Source organism: Haemaphysalis longicornis, unplaced genomic scaffold (genome assembly GCF_048455015.1).
Source record: "Haemaphysalis longicornis isolate Haplotype H1 unplaced genomic scaffold, Haemaphysalis longicornis Haplotype H1 scaffold_6, whole genome shotgun sequence".
Classification (NCBI taxonomy): Eukaryota; Metazoa; Arthropoda; class Arachnida; order Ixodida; family Ixodidae; genus Haemaphysalis; species Haemaphysalis longicornis.
In genome coordinates, this window is record NW_027526407.1 from 87,342,157 (window position 1) to 87,366,898 (window position 24,742).

The following is a 24,742-nucleotide window of genomic DNA, read 5'->3' on the forward strand; positions in this document are numbered from 1 at the left end:
TTGCCAACTTGTGTGTTTTACAAATATTCTATACTCCATTGAACCGAATAAACTACTTAAAGCTACACACAAATTAAGCAAAACCGTTGCCAATGTCGGATCCAGACTGCGAGTACTGGTGGGACTCCATACATAATGGCCGCATTTACTAGGCTTAAAGGTTTACGTCACTAATTTCACGGGTGAAAAAGAGCTGCGTTCTTCAATGCATTGTAGACATTTTTACCAGGGGAATGTGAAATTTCTGATGCGACGTTGTTGAAGTTTTTGTTGTTTTGAAAACGGGGCTTCGAAGAAGCCGTGCCTGGTTTTGGTAGAAATATGGCAATGAACGCAGTACAGAAAGCGTGGGTACTGTGAATCCAGTGGTAAAATTCGAGATTTGAATGCAAGAATATTCAGCAGGGAAGAAACAAGGGGTGCTAAAGCTTTACGGTTTACTACTACTTTGTATTGTCCACGCAACAATTTCTGCCAAGTTACGTTTAGCATTTAACAGACCCTACTGAAACGTTCCGTATATACGGAATTATGGGAATACGGAGTTCATACGGATTATGCCGCCACCAAGCACACCGAAAGTAGATGTTAGTAGACAAAACAGGGGAATCATATTAGTGTGCGCAATAAAAACGTTTGGCACAGGTTTCGTGTTTTTATCATCAATAATAATCAAAATGACCCTCCGTATGTTTTCCGTATACTCCGTATATACGGAATTCATACGGACAATGATTTGGAGGTTCTAGTAAACTTACAGACATAAAATCGGTGTGAAATTTTTGGATAAGTATGCACTATTTCATTCACGTGTGTTTCTCAAAAATATTTCGTGTTTTATGGCGGCTCCGTGTTATTCTACGAAAGTACTCTGTATTCCCATATTTCCGTATATATACGGAACCTTTCAGGAGGGAGGGACGCCGGAGTTAAAATCTTCCTGCATAGCTATGTGGTTTTTGTATTATATGTGAGCTAGAACAAGTCAATCGATGACGTGAACAGCAACGGGAATGGTTACGTGAACGTGGGTAACCTATGAACAACTAATCGTGTCACGAAGTAATACTACGTAACTGAATATTCACTCCTCCTACCACTCGGTAATTATTTATATATCTGCCTGCTAGCAAGTTAACGCTACCAGAAGTCATTTTTCGTAGACTAACAATTTCCCTAAGGATGCTTCTTACGAGCACACAATTTAAATTGTGAGCTTCATCGACCCAAGCAACCGGTCAGGCTGATTAGTTCAACAGTTTTGACCTGCAGAATACATGTGTATTATCGTAGGTAAATTGTAATTGCTGCGAAACTACATGACTCGTACAGGTGCTACTTTTTTCCTTACATTTTCCTCCCTCTGGAACCTCAAAACAGTAATGTTGTTGCCCATCAATAATTGCCGCTTTTGTTAGGCAATGCAGGGAGGTCCATGTTATGGTCCCGATTCCTTTGCTTTCCTTGTTAGAATGATGTTTCAAAAAAAAACTGACGCCTAACCAAACAATCGCTTTTAGCCGTCTTTGTCGTTTCCGCTAAATGAACCTGCCCTGCAGCAAAAAAACAAGCGACGTAGAAATTTTAAATGGAAAGGTACCAAAATAAGAAATAACTGATTGATATTCTGCTTCAAAAAATCCATGCTTTTTGGGGCCATAAATATTGCGAATCAAGAACAACTGGTAGGGGCTTCCTTAAAAAACTGATGACGCCTATGACAAGGCGCTGTGGTAGGCTGAGAGAGCTCGCTTGAAAGAGAAACAAGCTGGAAATCTTAAGTGCCCTAGCTCCTCGTTGTCTGCGTAGGTAAACCACCTCGATAAGCCACCACGACTGACACTTCATACTCAGAGCGATTTACGGTTGAAGCTGACTTGTTCCACCTTCTGATTGCAGAATACGATGATAGATGGACCGGAAGAACTGCAAAAGAATATAACTCCGGCATAAACATTCCGTTTGAGAGGGATATTGCGCGGCTTTGCATGTCCGCGAAGAAAATCGTGACAAAAATCGCATACATTTATCCCGCAATACAACCCAAACAATTTGCTCTGGTTACAGATACAGCAAAAACGCACTGCATAAGAATGGCAATTTCACACCGGGGAATACACAAAATATGCTATTTCGGCATATTGCACCGAACAAAAAAAGCTGGAAAACACGTTAAGCTTAAGCATGTCGAAGAATGCGGTTTGAATTTTCAGGAAAATGCGGTTCTCAGCCAGAATACGCCTTGAAATTCTTCGTTTGGATTTCTTTCGGGTGAGCGTAGTGCTAGAGGTCGCAAGAACTAAATTTACTGCAAGGATAAACCAAGTGTATGTTCATTACTTCACTTAATTGTACCTAGTGAGGAGTTTATAAATTCGGTGCTTACAGAAAGTTTTATTTCTCTAAGCAGAATTGTAATTTGCCTGCAAGTTGCGACTTACAGTCACTGCACTAATATTGGCTTTCCGAATTAGTAAACATTCATAGACTTCCGGGAAATTTTCCGTCGCATTATTAGTACATCATCCAAGAAAGTTGACGTTAAATCAAGGGGATTCAAAAAAGAAAGGCCAAGAAGATCAAGATAAAGCTCTTGTCACTCTCTTATCAGCGCACTATATTACCAGAACGCGGCTTTAAAATATCTTTGGTTAGCATTATACGCAATTTATTTTAAACTGGGGCCACTTGGCGATTATCTTCTTAGAGTAAAAACGCATAGCCCACGTACAACGAAAACGTACAACTAAGACACGAAGACCTCTCCCATTGATTTACCATTATACCGGTCCTGTGCCAACTGCGACCAATTTATCCCCGCAAACGTCTTGATCTCATCTGCCACCTAACTACTGCCGCCCCCTGCCAAGCTTGCCTTGTCTAATGATACCCTCTGTTCCCAAAATGACCAACGGTTATCTTGCCTTGAAATTACATGCACGGCCAACGCCTATTTCTCCTTGATTTGTTAACACGCGTTTGTTCCACGACCCACTACTCTATATTCTTGCCCCTTAACGTTAAACCTATCACCTTCTATTCCATTGCTCGCTGAGTTGTCCTCAATTTAAGTTGAGCCCTTTGAATGAGCCTCCAAGTTTCTGCCGTGCAGGGGATTACCGTTAAGATTTAGCAGTTATACACTCTCCTCTTCAGGGACCATGATAGGCTGCCATTCATTAAACATACCCGCAATACCATTCATTATGCCAATCATATGCATATGCATATGAAAGACGACGCATAGCCGTTCGCTACTCGTTAGCTAACTCAGTTGCGTTATGGCTCACCAAATGTTTGCACCGGCTTAGAGGCAGCTGCGGAGAAAGATATCATTTTCCGCCTATATTTAAGCCTCGCCTCAATTATAGGTTAGCGGCGCTGGATTTCTGCGTTAACTAATGCGGGCACGGTGACTGGTGTTCGGCAGTTTAATTTTGATTGGGATACATGTTGGCTGGCCGTTAGTTTGTTGCGGATTTGCGTAAGGGTTGTGTACTTGCCACGGAAGTGTCTCGGGGAGTTTACGTGAGATAGCTAACTACGTTGATGGTGTAGGCGCCTGAGTTAACTCGCTGCATGTTCTAATTACCGTTTGTACGAAGAACGAGAGTGGAAGCGTAATTATTAACACGATTTGCATATTGTAAGCGCAGCTGTCGCCACAACCTCGCTGGAGCAGTTTTTGGCAGCTCTTCGAGCTGCTAACCCTAACACCGCCACGGGCTGTTGCACCCTTTGAAGCGCCACGCTCAGTCAAAGGAAGGCTTAGTATGCGCATGTTTACGACTTGTTTTTAGTTTACCATGTTTTTAGTTTATCTCTCGGTTCCGCGTTTAGTTTTGCAAGTTTTGCTCTACTTCTTGTTTACGTATCGTAAATATGCCTTCTCCTCTTCATTGTATATGTAAGTTGAGCGGCCGACAAAGCTCTGACGACATTTACGTACTTTTATTTTTCCCCGAACATGTCTATGACTAACACGCGGGAATTAAGGGAGACCGCCCGCAAAATGCCTTATGGAAAGGCAGCTTACACAGACAAATTTTCCATCTATAAGGCCCTAAATCCATCATATATTTATGACACTCAGCTTATATTGCCTATCAAAATGCCGTGCAAACCGTGAATTTGTATATATAAGTGCAGCGGTCTCTAGGCGATCGGTGTAGACTTTGTCGGCTTACAGGGACCAAGAGTACTCTGATAAAAGTGGAAGGCGTTCACCTTTCATATAAGAAGGTTTACATTGCCCAAGAAAAATGTTTTCTGAGAAATTCACCGGCTTTTAGAAGTGAAGCCGACTTTGAGGAGATTATTGTAAGCGTTGTTGTTCGGAGCCGGGCTTCCCACATTGCGTGTTGCACGGAAAAATTCCTGTGAAAAATGCCCGTGAAAAATGCTTTCCGCACGTGGCCTAATAACGGTGACTCGAGTGTAAGCGTCGACGACAGGCGAATACTTAAGCTGCGTCCGATGAGTGCACCGGTGGGACGCCAGGTAAGCGAAGAGCGAGAACCGATAATGCATATCGTGAATAAGTGAATGCCTGAAAGCGCCATTTCCCCAAGCTGTCAGCTTAAAAGAGATCACGGTCGCTTAAGCCAGGTTCTAGTGCGATGTTCTCGATCGTCAGTTCGGCTCTACATGTGTGTGCGTCACACTCAGGTCGACTGTCAACCCAACCGCAAACAGAAAAGTCTAACACGCACTCAACGGGTAAACGCCATTCTAATGCCTTCAAACGCACGAAGCTTTCCTTGGCAACCACCTTCACGGAGTGGAGCGGCAGGAGAAATTTTAGCGACTTTCCAAAAAAAAAAACTTCCAAAATATCGCGTCAACCACGCGGAAATTGTAGTTAATATCAATTCTCTACTGGTTCAAAAGAGGTTCATCAGAGATGAATACCAAGGTGACCATTGCGCTGACCTAAATTTTGCAATTGCTTCATGATTATAGAAATATCCACTAACAAATTGAACACAGATTTGTAGCTTTTGGTCTAAGCTTAAAGTTGATGGACAAAGACACAGAATGTTCTACTACGAACGAACAAGAAATTCTTCATGATTATTGAAATCGCGATTCGTGCTCTTCCAATACCCATTAAATGCGTTCATCGGAAAGAGAAAAAAATACTCACAGGGGTGGTTACGGCTTCTAGAGACAGAAACTGTTAGCCAGCCGTAATTAATTATAGTTTTCGGCCTGCTGGGTCTGCGCATTGAATATTTCTGCCCTTCAAGTCACATAAAAAGCACCCATTGCACATGACAAATGAGGAACCAATGCGTCGCATGTGCAGCAATCGATGCAATGTTTCTATTGGACACCGACTGGACAAAGAACCGGCCGTTTTCTCAGTGACATAAGAGGAGCGAGTGCAACAAAAGCGAATAAAATTGCAGAGAGACCTCTTGCCTTATACATTCCTCTCGAATTTGTACAGCGCCTGACAACTTGTTTGGATATTACAAATGAGAAAAACAGTCAAACTATTTCTTTATTTCCCGCGTTTCGAAGTTTTTTTACTTAAGACATCCGCTAGCAGCAGAGGTGGTGATGGGCCAGTTAGTGCATTCTCGTAAATTAGGCCACTCGGGTGAAGGGAGCCACTCCCGAATGCTCATGCCATTTGTTCCTTTTGTAGTCATTGTCACCGCATTGGTCTCTTAATACGCCCGTACGCTTCAATGTCCAAGATTTTACGGCTTCTCAAGCTTTCTCTGAAAAGTTGCGGAAATGGGTCCGCAAAACGCTTGCACAAATCCCGACAAAAATACCATGCATACCTTCCTGTTGAAGAAATCGGCCGCTGACTGTAGGAAATGTGAAAGAATTCAGTCAAAACGTAAGTCGACTTCTGAGCTTCACTGGCGGTTTGTTCTATACTGCTGGTATTTGTTATTCAAGAACGCTCGAGCCTGGTGATGTGCCAGTGGTTCGTGATTCCAGGGGATCATGTGCGAATACACTGCCTCTTGCCTGGAGATGACGGTTGTCTTGCATTCAGCGTCTCCCCCAGTCCCTGTAATGGCGAGCCACATAATGCTGCACATCCCGAAATGGCGGGTTTAATGTAGTTGGCAGGAAACATAAGGCGCAAGCAGCCCGGGTGTTGCATACTGACGCGGAATAAACAATAATGTCTAAAATAAAACATACATAGTTTATTTTCTATATCGGTCAAGATGAAGTTCTGGCAAGAAAATGTTTAACGGCGTGATGAAGGCCGAGGAACGGGTACTTGGTACCGGTGGCAGAAAGTGTAAAAACATGAAATACATAATTGAGGGTAAAGTTGCGAAGATGGGTCCGCAAAATGCTTGCACAAATTCCGACAAAAACATTATGCATACTTTCCTGTTGAAGAAATCGGCAGCTGACTTTAGGAAATGTGAAAGAATTCAGTCAAAACGTAAGTCGACTTCTGAGGCCTTCATCACGCTGGAGGTGCTAATAGAACAGCAAGATGACCTCAAAAAGAATAAAGATATATACGTACCGACATGGTGACACGATCGAAAATAACTAATAAATTCTATATAAATACCCAACAATGCTGGCAGAAAAACAACACAATGAATTACAACACCATCAACAGCAATAGTTGTTACACAGATGCAAGATACATAACAACTAGGAAATAAACACAATAAACTGAAAGGCAGCATTGTATACATTGAACGAAAATATGAGCTATATACTGAAACAAATGGCAGAATCTCCACTCCGTGGATGATGGCCAGGGTGTGGTGTACGGGGACTCGAAATGACATCAAAGTTGCGCCCCGAGTGACATCCGATTTGCGCCACTAACTTCATTCGATTTGAGCCATGAGTTGCACCTTGATTATTCCCTAAACGAAACTGCAACTAGTGGCTCAAATTGCATTTGGCTTGATTTTCGCTTGATCGTGTTGTGCGCACGGATTTACGCGGATGGACACTGGGAAGTGCTAAGGTACTCCGCACCATTCGTAGCCTAATGGGTAAGACGACTGACACCAAGTCTGTCTGGTCTACCAGACACCGGCTCAAATCCTGCCCCTGCCTTTGTGATTTTTTGCTATTGTAAATGCTATGCGCACGGACGCGGACAGACATTGTGCGGTCCTAAGGTACCACGCACCTAAAATTGACCGATAATTTTATCCGAAAGACAATCAAGTCTTATATATAATAAGTCTTATATATAATAAGTCTTATATAATAATAACAATAATATTCAATCAAACAGATTACATGCTATACAAACAAAATGCTGACATTGCGCACAGTAACGAGTGAGAAAAACGATACGATGTCATGTTCGTGACTTTAAAAAGTTAAAAGAAATATTGTCACAATTGTTTAATAAAATATCTCTGTATTTCTTTCAACCTTTTTAGAATGATGGAAAGATTGTGCTGTAATGATTAAAATGAGTAGTTAGCTTGAAAACGAGGGATTTGACATGGTTCTGTATTCTGTGCATTTACTGCGCGGTTTGAACTTGTTATAGGTGCTGTGGATTTTAAAAATAGCTTTGACATTCCGGAAAAAACTTAAAATACCGAAATTATGCACATGCTCAAAGGCTAACACGTTATCAGAACGAAATGTTTCTGTAGTGACGGAATATTAATCAATACTTAAAACTTTGCCCAGAATTTTTTGCAATAATTTCGCTTTTTTATAATTGTGTATCTGTGGTTATGGAGATAACGGTACAATAATTGAGGTTGGAATTTAATAATAAGCAATATAGTTTGAGTTACGCGTTTACTGGCATGAGCGTTTTATTGCGGGCTGGTGCAGCCGTTGCGGAAGAAGGCATCTTGGAAATGCGTTTGTTATGGATCTCTTAGCTGTTGCAGGCTGAAAATGTCACGGCGATTGTTGTAATTTTATTTGCTGTTTCAATTGCACGTTTGAAATAGGAAATGACTTGTTTAGTTTAATATGTTGGTGTTTTGCTAAAAAAATAACTTTTGTAGTTCTAGAGGATAAATGTTGCTTCTTTTCCCCTAGGATTATACGTGCGCTTCACAGAAATTCTGTTGAGTTTTGCTGCTGCTGCTTTCAGATTCGCCAGACATACATTTTGTGCAGTCACCAACATTTCAATGTAAATTCCACTTGGCGCTAAATTTGAAAAATGTCGTTTATAAATATCTAGGAAAGGAGGCATCCTGATGCACTTCCCTGTGGTACGCCAGTTTTTTTTTTTTTTGGTGAAATGAGGAAATGTATTTGAAGCATATCTCTTGCTTCTTGCTTGTATTGTAAAACCGAAACAACGACAGTATATCTTCAGAAATATCATTGGGAATTTGTTTATTTACTAGCATATTGCTTGGGTCCCGAGAAATTTACAATATTGGCTGTATTGGGCTTCGACACCCACCAGGCAGAAGATATCACCTCGCAATACTGAGGCCTAGATAATGCGGGGGAGAAACCTGGTTGTAACTCGAATCCGACATCTTGGCTTGCCGCTCCTTTGTAGATAAACGGGTTTCTCTCCAATGGTACCCTCCGCTTTCACCGTAACAATATTATTAATACGGCAACCCCAATCTTGACACTTGTATGAAAACACCGAGAGGGTCATATCTGTTTTGAATATAATGCAAAATGTTTTTTAATTGGCAATGAAGCATTTCGTATACTTTTTTCGAAATGTGCATCATATAAAACGTTTACTCACTCGAAAGGGTTAGTTGGTTTTCAGGCAATAATTCGTCTATACATTTCTAAAGTTAGCGATAACTGATATGTGCCAACTATTAAATCTGGTATTGCTATTCCCACTTCTATACACGACGGAGACCCTGCTTTTTTATATTGCAACTTTGAATTGATAAATTTCAAAATATGGGCGAGTACTGGGCCATTGTTCTGAAGGAAAATTTTGAAGGTTTATTTTATAATACATAGCGTCTAGTGCTCTATGCCGAAGAGGTACATAAATATAGAGGAAAGTAAGCATTGATCTGTACGGGCAAAAATGAAGCTTCCGGGGGGCTCAGTGATGAGATGATTCGAAAGTAGAGCGCCTTTACTAGAGGGACAATCGTCTCAAAATATTCGTCGAAGTGGTGTGCTTTTGCCTCGCAAAACAGTTCAAGGTTATTGTACTTTGTGCTCTTTAAAATGACATTTTATTCACTCGGAGAAAAAAACAAGGTTTTCCAATGATGAGGTCGTATCTGGTTGTCTTGCAGGGATTCCATCAAAAAGCGGTTGATAATTCTTGCTCTTCCCACCAGAGCATAGAGTTGATTGCCATTCTTGTTTTTTTTTGTTCTTCGAATGCTGTTGGTAACCTCCAGATAATAAAGGTACGGACTGGGCGAGTTTTTTTATGACTAGATGTGTTTCCGTGACCTCTGGCTTCTTTTTCACATTGTAGGGAACCCCTGAAGTGCATATCTGAATAAAAGACAAACCAATTCACAATTTGCAGCCTTATACTCTTTGCATTTGTTACGCAGGTCCAATCATGCAGGCTGATATCTTGTCGAAAACGTTCTAAACATTCGTCACTCACACACTGCCCACGGGCGGGCTTACAGCCACGTGTTATCTGTCTCTTTCCTGAGCAAAATAATATAACTGGGCAATCACACTCATATAAGGGGTAATTGGCCAGGTGTCGCAAATAACTGTGTCAAAATTATTGACCATATGAATTGAGGATGGACGAGGGAAGCATAGTGACACGAGTTGGCGCACTGATTGTGCTTGTGAAATGGTTTGACCGATTGATGGTATTTAATGTAACGGCAATTGTTAAATTTTTACAGAAATTATATTTATGTCACCCCCGCAAATGATTTGTAGACTATTTACGTAGACAAAATCAAGAAAAGGTTTATACAACGCAAAAAGAAGCAATGACTTAGGGCAAGAAGTTCTGTACGCAACGAATTAAATACCTCGAATAAGTTTAATCGTTAATTTTTATAGTTTTTTGTAATTGCAGAAAACTTTGCAAAAAGTACGAATTTAAGCGACGAATCTTCAAAAATAGCAACCGCGCCTTCACACCGATTCAGTTGGTTAAAGAATGCTCTATACCCACGAAGCTCAAACGAGCTACTGAAATCACAATGAAATGTCTCCGTGAACGGTAGTTTTAAACATAAATTTGAATTTACTAAAGAAGTGTAGAGATGTCACCTTTGTTAAGAGCGGAGCGAGGACTAGTTTACATGACGAACGTGTCTTCTTTTTGCTTGGTGTGAAGAAAATGGAATTATTATCACTGCTTTCAGCTTTCTCTGAAGCTCTTTCTACCGTAGCAATAAATAAACAAACCTTCCCGAGATTCTATTTCGCAGGTTATGTGTTCAGAGTTGGTATCATCTGTTCGATTTGCCAGCATTTTCTCTTTACTGAGCATCAAACTTCTGCATGGGCCTGTTTCTTCTCAACCGCTATTCCAAAAACTTTTTTTTCCAGACAGCCAAGGGTGTTATTTCACATGTGTAGACGCTTGCGTCCGCAGTCCAATGTCGCTGTTTGTGGGCGTATGATTCTTTGCCTGTTTGAAAAAATCGTATCGTCATGCACGGGATTCGAAGTGTACGACTATGTTAGTTTTGTCAGGCTAGCGGATATGTTCGCGAAGACATGTCTTCAGATCAAAGTTTGAAATAGGATCTTCAATAGGGCGGCCGAGTTCTGACAATTTTTCTATGCTTTCAGCTCCCTGCCCTCGAAGCACTGAATTTCAATGTGGAACAGCTGTCGAACCATCCTTCTGGCTGGATGCTAGATCCGGCGGTCCAAGGTGTAATTTCTAGCCTGAAGGGACTCAGTGTTCTTCGCCATTTCTTCGTTTTAGATGCGACTGCATCTCATTCACTCGCCTTGTCCCTCCATACGGCGTTGTTGTCCGTCCACACCCCTCCCCCTACACTATAAAAAAAATAGTTAGCGGCGGCCGGTTTCGATCCCACGACCCTGTGAGAGGAACGCGAGGTACATGGTGCTCTTCCCACTGCGCCACAAAACCGAGACAGAATCAAATGCTACGAACGCGCCTTATATCCTTGACTCATTCAAACTACGTCAAGATGCTACTGATACAACGCATCATGGGGCAATGATTAACACTTGCAATAAAAGAAAAGAAGCTCCCACTTACACCAACAATGATGGAGTAAAGGTCGTTGCGACAGCGAAGCCCCAAGCATACCACTTAGAGAGATTGACCAAGATTGGCCAATAAAACATAATAATATTCATAAAACATAATAATCATACGCGTTCCCGACACGTTTTACGCGATTTCAGAATCGATCCAACGGAAACACGAAAAAACCCCACGATGCGCCGCATCTGCACAGGGTTCCCCTCGCGAGGTGGGCGCAATTTTTTCGTTTATTTGCACCTAGTTTTTATAGCGAAAGTTTTATCATTTCGACCGATGTACTTCTGTTATTGAACTAATGCGGTTCCTTGTAGACTGATTGTGCGACCGAAAAGCTATGATAAATTCTCTGTGCACACGGCGTGTGACTGAAACTGGGCTTCCATTGTGCCCAAGCGGTTACTTCAAAACCGCGAAAAAGAACGGTTCTAGATAACACAGTACACGTATCGATCATAAATAAAGAGTACAATAGTATACCTTTATCTCATGAACAGCATATCGGTACACCTTTAGACTTTTCGTAATTGTGTTTACTTAGTGCGCGAACCATCGCCGCATGGGTTAGTTCTTTGTATTTGGTATTTGGAAGTATGCGCATTGACTGGGCGCCGTTCAACGGATGTTGTGTGCACTTTTAGGTTTCGCACTTCTCGCCACTTTCCTTACGTAAAGACGGTAATTTTTCTCTTCAGATATTCGATGGTCTTATTCCCATGTTCAGTGCTTTTTATCATTTATGTCTGTTTGTTCCGCATGTCACGAATTTCACTGCGCAGTGCCTCTTCGATTCATTTTCGCCAACGTCTATTTTCCTAATGGAGTGCATCTGTATGTTTTTCGGTTTCGCTAAGGAGGTTCTCCGTCTTTATTGTAAGATTTTTTGACATGTTCATATCAACACGGAACCTAGAAAATGCAAACTATAGCAACACTCCGCTGCGGTGACAGCACAATGGTGTAACCAAGGCACTACATCCTGAGCACTATTCTGGGCAGAGACCGAACAGCACATTCAGGTAGAGTTCGTACCAGCTGTCGCCTCGGCCAAGTACATCCTGAGCACTATTCTGGGCAGAGACCGAACAGCACATTCAGGTAGAGTTCGTACCAGCTGTCGCCTCGGCCAAGTGTAGCAGTGTGGCTGCGGGCGTCGATTTTTGTAGCTGGCTTATCTTAAGATGCTGTGGTGCTGCTGCCGTAGATTGCGGCTGACCGTGACACCTGCTGGAGCTCGTTGCTCCGGATCTTGCAACGTGGAAGCACGTGATATGACCGTTACAGTTACATAGATCAGCTCTGGGGGGCAGTATGCGAAACGCACAAAAGCGCCCGCAGATACGCTCCGCTCCCGCTGTCGCCACCGCTAAGTGGTAGTGGCGACAGCTGCGATAATGCCCTGGATTTCCCTAAAACTCCACCGTGCGCCTTCAATATAATTGTCCCCCCAAGCACACAAAGAACTTGAAATGGGTCTTTGTTTAACTATACGGGCTTATGCCACCATAGTTTCGCTCGTCGCTCACACTTATGTTTAGTTATTCTGTAAATTGTATTGATCTGAAAGTTACAGCTTTACTGAAACGCTTAATAAATATTCTAATAATAAATAATACCATATTACCATCTTACTAAAATATAATAACGCTGAACAAATAATTACCAAATACCAAACTGTTTCGTCATCTGAAATAAATGATATGTTTTGGTTGAATTGCTACTGCTCTAGAAATGTTCCGTGGAGAAAAATTATTTGAAAGAAATTTTTGCTGATCAGAATTCTAATAGCTGCTGAGATTTACCATGTGTAGTAGTAGTAAGTTCGTGTTTAATGGTGTAAGCGTATCTACGAACGAAGAGCGCCAAAATTCCAATAGGTGGTCTTTGAATCTCAATTTCAGGTTTAAAATATGTATGACATGAGTATGGTACTCCTTTAAGAAACCTGTATACACGGGTATAGAGGCCGGTATACTAAGACGTGAAGATGCTCATAATGGCGGATAAAAGAGGATTATGGTTGAGATGCGAAATAGCCTGGAGCCTCAGAGTGTTCTGCGCTATTGGGGCCCCATACGCACACAAAACAATCATCAAGGTGATATCTGGAACATACGTTAGAACAATTTGTAAGGGAACACAGGTTCATCATCTCGGAAAAGTGAAGAATAGAGTGCAACGTTGTAGGTGCATATTTTAAGGGAAGTTCCGTTTCCTCCGGACATTGTAAGATTGGCACTCGATTAACACGTGGAGCACGGAAAGACGTTCCCCACACTTGTCAGAAACTGGTGGGAGGGCACTACTGAAAATATAAGCGCGTGTGGCGCGAGGGTGGGTTATTCACAAGGTGGAAATAGACACTTCTTTGTGCCTAACGTGTTTATGAGTGAGGTATATACCTAAATATGCCTTCATTGTGTGTAGTTTTGTATGTCATTCTTTGTTCTTTTCCTGCTGTCATCGTTCTCGGAGCGTATGGTGCATAGCAGGTTCCATGTCAAAATAGGGCTCCAGACGTTCATCCACGCTGGTGCGAAGAGCAGCCGCGGCAGCATATTGGTCAGCAATTGTTTCCACAAATGCAGCTGTTTACCGGCAGCCGGCACAGTATTATCATCATACTTGAAGCGTAAGCCGACGTTTTTTTAATGTGTCGGTTTAGGACAGGATTGTTGCTTGGTTTTTCTAAGAGTAATGCGCTAACGACAATGAGAGAACCTGTAAGGAAAATAGTCCGTTGTATTTTTGTTTCCATGATGTGTTATACCGCATTTAATATTCCACGCCCTTATAATACCTCAGTTTGTGTTGAGTAATTTTTTTTCTAGCAAAGTTGCAGCCATCCGCAGCGCATAAGTCAGCGGAAACGGACTTGAAGGCATCTGTGTAGCAGGTGGCATAGGGGTACGTTTGTTGCAACTGTAGAAAATTCTGTAAACCAAATTCTCTCGGTGCGTTTCTTTGGTCAATTAGTTTTAGGATACATCACACGACATGGGACACATCTCCAAACGGGCAAAAAGTTCGGTGGGAGCAGTTTTACATAGGTTCTTCTTCATGAAACCGACTTTTTTGGCCTACGCGCCCATTCGCAAGGGTAATGGCATGGATGGACGCTTCTTATTCAGCAGTTGACCGATGCGGAAGGTATAGGGAAATGCACGATTACCATTCGCACGGCTCTACGTCACCTCAAGAAAATACAAACCGGCATTGTTTTTCTTACTTGTGTAGGCAACCGCGACAGTGTGGTTATCCCAGTGGTTTCAATCATGGAGCCCTCGATTGAATCATACTTTCCATTGTGCGAATTCTTCGACACCTGAAAACAATGTTTACGACCACTGTTGTATCCATTTTATTGAAGCTCACACACGGTTGACAGTTTCATCTGCCACGACGGAAGAGGTGGGAGACATGGTAATGTAGATTCAGAAACACTATGGTGAAATGGAAAGAAAGCAGAAACACTATGGTGAAATGGAGGAACTCAGTGCAATTATGTACTCCATCCTTTAGTGCACCAGTCTACAAGTTTGTTGATTGTCGTTGAGTCTCGCGCCTTTTCATAATATTGCGCAAGCTTATTATTAGCGGCAAGCCTCAGACAGACTTTGTAGCCTCCTGGACTGAAGATTGGAAACCCCAGGGACGCAATATTTTTTCCTCGGAGAACGGCTGCCGAAAGCCTACATTGTACAGAGTGCACAGGAGCTTATTTTGTCGGGTAAAAGACATAGGCCCTTATATAAATGTTGCCTTATATGTCTTCGGCCAGCCCCAAACCTTCAAAATCATCGCTTGCCGTTATTCGCATGAAGCAGGATTAAACACGAAGGATTACGAACCCCATTCAGAGACGGCAAAGAAGGGTTCCTTTAGACTATGGGAACTCAATCGAACGGGATGCTGAAGGAGCGGGTTAACAGCTATAAATAAATAGCAAATATTTTGCCGTAAAAAGCACCTTACTGCTTGCCTTCACAAGCTTTAGGTTTACTTTTGAAATCGGTATTTTTATTACCAATCAGCGTGCAAGTTGCGTCATCGTATTCTGCTCAAGCGATGCGCGCTACCATATTGTGACCAACCTTCCAAACAGGTGGCGAATGACATGAAGTAACTGGGGAGATTAGAGACTTGGCTTCCGCTTTTAGTAGTGCTTACGATTGTGAACACCTTTTAACCTCAGCTAAAAAAATCTGTATTGTAATTGCGGCTTAGCCTGCACTTTTTTTAAATTGCACTTTGTTGTTTGGAGTGGATCGCTCTCCCCGTGTTTATCCACATAGCTTTCTTACTTCGCAACTCATCGACCTTCTCTCACTTGTTTTTTGCTTGCACTAAGATGCTTCGTTTCAAGACATAACAAAGACGCCAGCCACCAAACCAAATGGTACAATGACCTCTCGCGCCTTCACCTCACCCCCCGCCCCAAGGGGAGCCTTCAATAAGGTTCCCGTTTGGGGTTCCCAAACATCATATAATAATTTTCTTTTTTGGTCGACACCTTTGTTACGTCTTATTAATAATTTCCTACCAGACTGTTCGTCTGTCGGAGTCCGGATTTCAAACCCTTTATTTCTCCAATATTTGACGGCGTTTTCTGTGACAACGCTTGAACGATCATCTGGCTAGCTCGAATTGTGATGTTGTTTCGGTAACGCAGGTGTTGCTCTCTCCTAAAGGGAGGGGGTGAAAATTTTATATTTAGGTGAGTTTTCTTGCTATGGTTCCGGTCTGAAAAATAGTTACCTCTTCAGTGTTTGGTTTGGGCGCTTCTGAGTATTGCTATGCTTATTTCGCCCATAATTCTCCAGAAACTCTGTGGTTACTTCTATTCCCTGCCTTTCGGAACGTTGACACTAACACGAAATATACCTCGTGTACATTCCAGGTCACGAAGGTTGATGACTTAATAAAATGGCTAGTTCTCTGCCGTGGTCTTCGATAATGGCCTCTCTGCTTACCTGCGCCGTGTTATGCTGCTGATGCAATGTAACTCGCGTATCAGCGCACACCAAAAATGCTATAGGATGTCACGACCTTTTTTGATCGTATAAGCAGTGAGCTCAATCTTAGAGCTCCCAGTTTTCGGGTATTTCAGTCAGCACAGGACGTACATTTTCGAGCTTAGATTTCATCCTCCGGTGTTTGTTTTTTCGCCGTCGACGGGGAAAAAATAGAACCGTCGTTGCTTTCTTTTCCCAAAGTTATCGTGCTGCTCACATTGAACGAGCTTGGCCTCAATTCTAACGCATACCCTGTTTTTGTACTTTTCCTACACGAGACCTGTCACAGACACCTGCTTTCAGCAAGTCACTCGTGCTTTTTCTAAACAAGGCACCTGCGGTTTAGCTGCTCTTCTTCACCGACTCTATGATTGAAGTTTTCTTGGTTACTCCACCTACAAGCTGCATGCTGCAATTCTTCTTCGCATGTGTTTTTACTATCACGGGGCCTTTTCCTTACTTTAACTCCTTCGTTTTTCTGAAACGACGCCCTAGCTTTCGCAGTATATATAGAAAACTTCAATTTCTTTGCCAGAACCACCCTTTTGTGGTTATGTGTCCGAAAGGAGGAACAATAGTGACTCGGGCACTGGTTCAACACCTTCCGGATTGGTGTAGGCAGAAGGTGTAGTGCGAAAAGGCCATCCCCTTTCTTGCTCCACCTCTGCTTTGGGTGACGGCGAACAGACGACCCCACTGAAACCCTTTTCCACTCCAAAAATTCCGAGCTCCGAAGGCACTACGAGTAGGTGAGGTACGAGCTAAATAGCCTCGTTTGATTCGCAGGCAATTCGCATTGACACTTTTTTATACGTAGCGTTTTATGTACAGAGGGCAATACCCTTGTCTATAACACAGGTTTCGTACTTATAGCCTTACCTTGCCTCGGCCGGGAAACATTTGAAGAAAACTATGGTATCATTCCGAAATATTGACCATATATTTTGATCTCAACGTTTTTTTGTGACAAGTTTGAGGCCGCAGTTCTGAGAGATAGCCAGTTCAAGTTAAACTCAGTGTTATAGACAAGGGTGTTGTGCACTGTACTATACGCAGCCCTTACCTCTATATACAATTGTCGATAGCATTGGGCACACGTACCTATGTACGTGTGACTGTATTAAACTGTGCGAGTTGCACACCCAAGATCCCAATCTGGTCTCAGAGTCCGAATAAATAACAGCGCCAATAAGGTTTTGTGAGCCATCTGCCCCACTGAGCTCAGAACCCTTATGACTTATGAGTGGGGCTAGTTGTAGCAATGAGTGTGAGCATACGTTTTAATGAGCAGACATGCATGAAGGACCTTGGAGGCAAATTTGTGCCGGTAGTTATGTACGTGATTCTAGCGGTGAGTTTGAGACCGAGTTAGAATTGACCAGACATTCAATTTCATAGCGCTTTTGTGTAAGCAGCTCTAAATTTTTGGAGGATTGTTTTCCAGAATAAATCTTTATTATCGCACTTCGGATAATGGATAATAGAGCCGGGCTAAAATAAAAAGAAGTTTGTAGCAAAGCTGTATGTAAACATTTCTGATCGCCATTTCCACACAGAATTTCTGCTTTTAGAAATACATATTTGAAACATCCGGGCATCATCAAAAATATCCTACAACAGGAAAAAACCTTCACTGTTATATACCTGCGAACCATATTTGTATAAGCTTCTCAGAGATAAATGTTCCACATTTATTTTAGTACTGTGTCCCTTTGTTCTGTTAGGGCTCTGGCAGACCATAAAAAATCGAAATCACAAAAAAGCGACCTAACTTAAAAATAGTAAGTCTTGTACTGCAAGTTGCAGCGGAACTTTTTTGCGGAAACGCAGTAAAATGCTTGAAGCAGTCATATATTCGTATGATTGAAGCGAAGCACCCAATTTTTCCGTTAAACACAACAATATTGCTTAAAAGTTCTGTAATATAACCACGCTTTCAAATCTTTTCACACAGAAAGTTACAAGTAAGCGTTTGTTTTCAGACAAGCAATCATGAATTTTTAATTTACAGCTGTGTGTTAGATCCAATAAATTGCTACGGCAATAAAAGGCTCGTTGGGCGAGTGCTGTTCACTATTCAGTAATTTTAACTGCAGGTTTCTAAACCAACAACAGTCTGTGTCCCCACTTTGTGTACCAATTGTGTCCAAACTTTAAATGCTCCCTTCGGTTCCCACCACCGCTGCCTCTTATACATCATTGCTGAGAACAGCTTGTTCCAATACATTTAAACTCGTTTGCCTCCGCCCTACTATGCTGCAGAGAAAGTTTTCGAATGAAACATGGCTGACAGTTACTGCCTTCGCAGAATTTGCGCGCTTCCCGAACTTCAGTCTTCTTGGTCCCGCGCATAGCTGCTGCGTCTCAGCAAGTGATCGCGTGATGAGCCAATGTACGGCGGCGCGTGGTACTCTGCCTTTACCTTGCAGCGCGTCCCCTCCGCTGAGCATGTTGTAAATCCTGTTTTTACCTCCTGCGCAAATGTTAGCGATAGTAACCGTGTGCGTCGGCGGTGCGAAGTGCATCTCAGGAAGTTATCGCAATGTGAGTCTCGGGAATGAACCGCGAACTGCGTAGCAGGAAGTGAAAGCGTCGTCAAGCGCAAGACGGCGCGCGCTGCTAACGCGCCATCACCTAGTGCGTCGCCAGCGTCCAGCACGTCTCACTGCCTCCAACGCCCACTTTCGTCATGCGTCAAAGCCGAGGAGCGTCTCACGCCTGCTCGGCATACCATCCTTCCCCTTACACTTTCGCCACACTTTTCTCCTCCGTTTTATTTCTGCCTTCGGTTCTCCGTTCGCTTGCTCGGCAACCCGGACAAGGCCGCCGTCAAACTGCGGGCGCGCCCGTCCAGTGCAGCGCACTTAAAACCGAGAACAAGCACACGACCTGCTCACCTACTCACCCACTCCAGGAATGACCGCCCGCCCGCGCGCAACGTACACACAAAGCGCTCCGATGAGGAGCACGTCCTGTGACGTAGCGTGATGTCATAGCACCGGAGCGAAATCCTCCCTTCTCTCCACGTTTCTCCGGGAACGGGGTAATCCCCAACCGAGGCGCTGCTTCCCCCGAGTTGCCAGAGAAGGAGAGGACGGTAGAAAGGATGGCGACTTCCGCATTCTCTTCCTTCCCCCCGAGAAAAGGAGCGCCGCGCGCCGGGGAAAAAGGGACGGGCCGCTGGAAGAGCGGAGGCGAGCTCACAACCAGTTGATATCCGGCTCTCGACCCAGTCGGCAGCAGGGGACGCACCGGAGCTCTTTCGCAATTTCGCACGTTGTTTAGAGGAATCCCGTCCGCCGGAATTTCTCAGTGATCTTCATGGGTGCTGAACGCTCTGCAGTTCGCCACTCCGATGTAGAGCAGTTTGTGGTGGCTGTGGCATTGCCTAAAAGCTCAACTTAGACGCCGATGACATCCCCTTTCGTAGGGCTCACGGACACCAGAAACACTACGTGAACTGCTGACGGACGGTAGCCTGTGCTTGACGATCCGGTTTGCTGGAAGCTTATAAGTATTTTTGCGGAAACAGCCTCTGTGCCTGGTGAGTGCAACCAACTATATTACCTTTGATCTCATTCTGGAGTATAGCTGGTGCCAACTTTTGACAAAGAGTTATTTCGTGGGACGTGTTCGTAGGTAACTTGGGTACAGGTATCTCTTGCTGCCCTTACGCTTGTGACAACAATTGAAGCTTATCACTTCTATTGCGTTTCTGGCGCTTGGTAACGGGCGTTCGATAAAGCAGCGTTTCGAGAGGGTGCCGCCCGGTAGCATTGTGCACATTGAGAGCAAGCATAGGTGGTAGTTTAAGATTGGTTCACGTTTATGAGAAATTCATTATTCGGGACTGTAGCTCTTTTTCTTCGTTATTGTTTTCATTGTTATTTCGAGCTTTTGTCCCAAGATTTCGCAGATTTTTCTTACTTGCCCTATGGAGTTGTTCAATTGCCGAGATGTTGGTTATGTGGGCCGGTAACTCTGCAGGAGAGTAAAGCACCCAAACACATTACGAAAGTCTGAAATTCTAGTTGGAAAACGTTGTCCACGTCAACAAATACTCATGCGCCTGCGGCGTTCTGTCATGGAAATTTTATATTCGCTTTAACTTGTTAGAATTTCTGGTAAAGCACTAAGCAGCGGTAAGTCCTGGAGCGTTGTGTCATCTTATTGCTTTTTGTGAATGTCAGAACAGTAATGCAAGTTTTCATAAAATTTTTTGGAGCGTAAAAAGCATGTTTGGGTTGTTTTCTTTCAAAAAATATCAAAAATAAAAAAAATGATCCCGCACAGATCTATAAAAATGTGACACACTTATTAGGGCAAAATCCTTAGAGGTCTGATTGAACGCGGAAAGTGACCGTAGCTGCTGGCGAATAAAACCAAATTTACACGAGTGAAACACGAAAGAAACCAAATTATGGCCACTGTAAAAAAAGAGCAAATGAACATACATAAAAACTTACTTCAGTTTCAATGGGATATAAACCCCGGGTCGTCAAGAGCCGAAGCCAAGTGTAGCAACTACAGCGCTAACTCAGTAGCGTGCCAAGATGAAGCAAGAATCAACCTTGTGCGCGCCGCGTGACATGTGATCGTGACAGCCACGCAGACACGATGCAGAAGTAAAGAAGTCTTCAATATTCGCTGGCTTTCGGCTTCAAATCAGTAACAGACATATGCTCCCTATGTTTTTTTAGTTAACACTCAAAAGAATATAGTTACTATACGCTGGATCACAAAATTCCCACCAGAGCTTCGGCTGTACAAATCTGCGGATGATTTCACGCCAGTAATTTGATTTCAGAAGGCGTTTTCCTCGCAGCAGATTTCTCGTATCAAAACGAATTTCCCAGGAGACGATGTGTTCGTTTTTTCTAATATTATCCCGGCAGAAAAAACAAAACAAAAGAACCTTTTTTTTCCGATTCAGTTTTTTTTTCTTTTGTTAACTGCTGACATCTTTGTCTGAGAAGTGTCGAGCACACGATGCAAAGTTGCGAAAAATCCACGTGACATGAAAATTTAGTGCAGTGTAATGACCATATCATTCGCATGAATATAGAATATTTCCCACAATATTACGCAAGTATGAGTACCCAGGCAGTTTCGAACTGCCTTAGACAATGTCACGTATAAAGCCAAGCGGTCTCATTAAGTCACAATTGCTGATCGCTTCCATAATTTGGCGTGAACAACACAGGGATGTGGGCATCTGATCAGTTAGGCCTAAACAGCCAGCTAATGCACCGCAAGATGGGCTTGCGCGGTTGCGGTGGCATTTTGATAAATTAATTGAGTTGTATGGCGGGTCGTACTTTACGATATCCCTTAAAGTTGTGAATAATAGCCTCCAGCAGTGTTTAGTCGAATACCACCCGAAAAACGTCGTGGCGTGTAAACTTTTTCTAATGGAGTGAAAATGACCACTACACCGCACTTCTACATGCGACCACCGCTAGCTGACGAAAGTCTTTTTGCAGGCATGGAGCCGGATGAAACATTTTTTTTTATTACAAAACAACCTGTTTAGAGACTTGAGGTAGTAGGATTCTATAACGTTCTCCTGACCAGACGTAACATTTTCTTATTGAAAGGTGGGACTCCGCTGAGACAATGCTATCTGGCGTCGTAGGCAGTCACCATGATAATGTTTAGGCTGCCAATATTTAAAACCTCCCAACATGTCCCAGTCTCACCTTTCCTCGCCCTAGAATTTCCGTAAGTGTGCCTATTTAGAGATGCAGTAATCTCTCTGAGTATATGCGGATATTTTAATGATAAATGGGGAATTAGCGAGATTGCTGACTTAATTTGTAACTGTTATTTACCGAATTTTATTGGCAGATATTTTTTCGTTTAAGGTTCACTGGGACATTGTTGAAACATTCTGCAGAGTGGCATTTCATGCTTATTCGTGTAACGGTTTAGTACGGGTCTGCGAACCTGCATTGGCAGATGCTGATAAACAAGCATTTGGTCATGTAAGCAAGGGTGGGATCAGTGGCTGATCGCCACCGGTTTTAAATCACAGAAAAGTTCTATTCGAAAGTTACGTAGTTAGGAAGCTTTGCGTTGTGTACAGCATTCGAGAAGCCTTTTAAACGGTAGGACGTATCTTTAACGCATCATGAACAATTACGCTCGCAAAAAGTTCGGAATGAAGTTGTTTACCGCGCCCGTTATCACTTTCGCGTAAGTAATTAAGAATAGCGCTTTTCTAGTGCAGCTCAGATGATGCAGGTGGCGGAAATGATGGCGCTCTGAATGGGTCTCTGACTTGATGAATTGTCGCCTTAGCGCAGGATGGTAAACTAACACTGTGGCTCCCCACTGGAGGCTGTTATTCACGTGCCATCCTTCATGGAGATGGATGACTTGGCCCGCGCCGGAGTCACCATTCACAATGCCCAGCGAGTTCGTGTTCATCATTCGGCGCACACTATACGTAGTCTGTACGGAGTTCTGTTTACAGTGTCGACATGGTTTACGAAAATTTTGTTGGAATCGCTTCTAGGCCACAGATATCTCTGCGGGTGACAACAGTTTCATTACACACAGGCAAAACGTTTTTTATAGATGAACGGGAGCGGCACTGGCTGCAAGGTAACACGCTTGTCTCGAACCCCAGGCACCGGGTTCGATTTTCAGTTTAACTTAAATTGGCAGGATTTCAATTAAATCGCCTTATATTTAGATTACTTACACGACACTCCCTCGCGAATACTGCCCTCGCTGTGTCTTATTTGACATGTTTTTATTTGCGAGTCAGCCACTTTTGTTGAAATCGAGGGAGTGCGTCGCCTGCGATGCAGGGTTTGTGGTTAATGGGATCATATATTTATTTTGCATAGTCTTGAATTTTAGATGCGGCGCATCCCTTGCTCTCGGGCCTGTCCCTCCATCGTCGTTGTTGTCGCGGCGTTGTACGCACGCTCACTGCACATGCGCAACTCTCCTCCGTTTGTCTCTCCGACAGCTGTGCGCAACACTCTCACTCCGTCTCATTATCATAACAACAGTTGCGCGTGTGCGCTTCGCTGCTCTGGGTGCGCGCATGTGTGCGCACTCTCACTCCGTCTCATTATCACAACAGCTCCGCGTGTGCGCTTCGCTGCTGTGGGTGCGCGCATGTGTGCGCATGCGCCCCACTCTCGCCCCCCCCCCCCCCCCCGGCTCGTTTCCTTTCAAAAGCGGGAATATAAGCGGGGGAGCGCACGGCACCGGATCAGTTCAGCGCTCGCTCTCGCGCTTGACTTGACTTTGCTTGACGATACCTCCGTGCAAGATCTTCCGATGAAGACGTGATGGAAGCGACAGTCCCTTCAGCGAGTGGACTGACGAAATCCAATACCAGCGTCAGTCCAAACGCTCCCCCCTGATGCGTCGCATCACACCAGGGTTCCCTCGCGGGAAGATGGGCGTAATTTTTTTTTTTTAGAAGAGACACCGTAACCAAGTTTCTGCTTCGGATGAGACAGTCTGTCTTCTTGACGAAAGCGCCAAAGGTTTCTCAAAAATTGTTTTGAGTTTTGAGCTTTCAGATTCAACACATCAATTGAAACTCGTATTTATTTTTATCTTATTATCCAGTCACGTTGCTTTAGGCAATGGTTCCGCTAGCATCACAAATTATATGCGCTCCGCAAGAGGCGGCCACCACTGCGGGAGGTCATAGTCTTCCGGTCGTTTCTCGGATGGTGGTGTTGCTGAAGTTCTGTGAACAGTCGAAAGCAACTTGACGTTGTTTATATTCTCCGAAAGCAATGCGGCCACGAATGAAGTGCATTTACTGACAAGGCATTTTATAGAAAGCGGAGTCACTCGGTGATCCCCACTTGTTGTCTTTAATATAGACTCGGGAGGATGCTTTGCGTAAGAGAGCGCGAGCATATTTTTCTTTCATTGATCCATTCTTTGTTTTTCTGCGGGCGATTCTATGCTGATGTGGCCACGTGACATATGAGCTAGGTGCATTGCGCAATACTCCTGGGACACCCGTTATATTGACTTCGTTTGACGAACACAAATTGTATCAGCTGATAGGCAGGGCTCCACGTAAGAAAAACAAACATGTGCGTGAATAAAGCGACAGCGTAGGCAAGAAAGTGATAAATTCCTGTGCCGCGCCAAGAACCGTAATTGCGTTTTACGGACCGATGACAGTGCGCATAGGGGCTGTTAACACTTTATTTTTATGACGTCCGAATATCTAAAATGGCAACATTTACATTTACGTTATTTTCAAAATTCACTCTAACAGATACAGCAGGATTGCTCATTTCAGAGTAGGAGTCGGACACTACGGTAAATTATGGAAAGGAATAAACTTCGAGGTGTGCTCTTCATTAGATGTAGTAGCGTTATGAAGGACCACACACGAAACACTGCAGTATCAAAAAACGACAGTGATGAGCTCACCCCTAGCATTTCAATGTAAACCACAGGCTTGATCATCCCGCTTTGATTTTACTTGGTCCATTACCATAGTCAGGCATACTTGATAACGTATTGTTTATGGTTCGAGGAGGGCAAGTATGTTTTTTTAGAGCGCTGTCAAGTTTTCAATACGAAACCACAA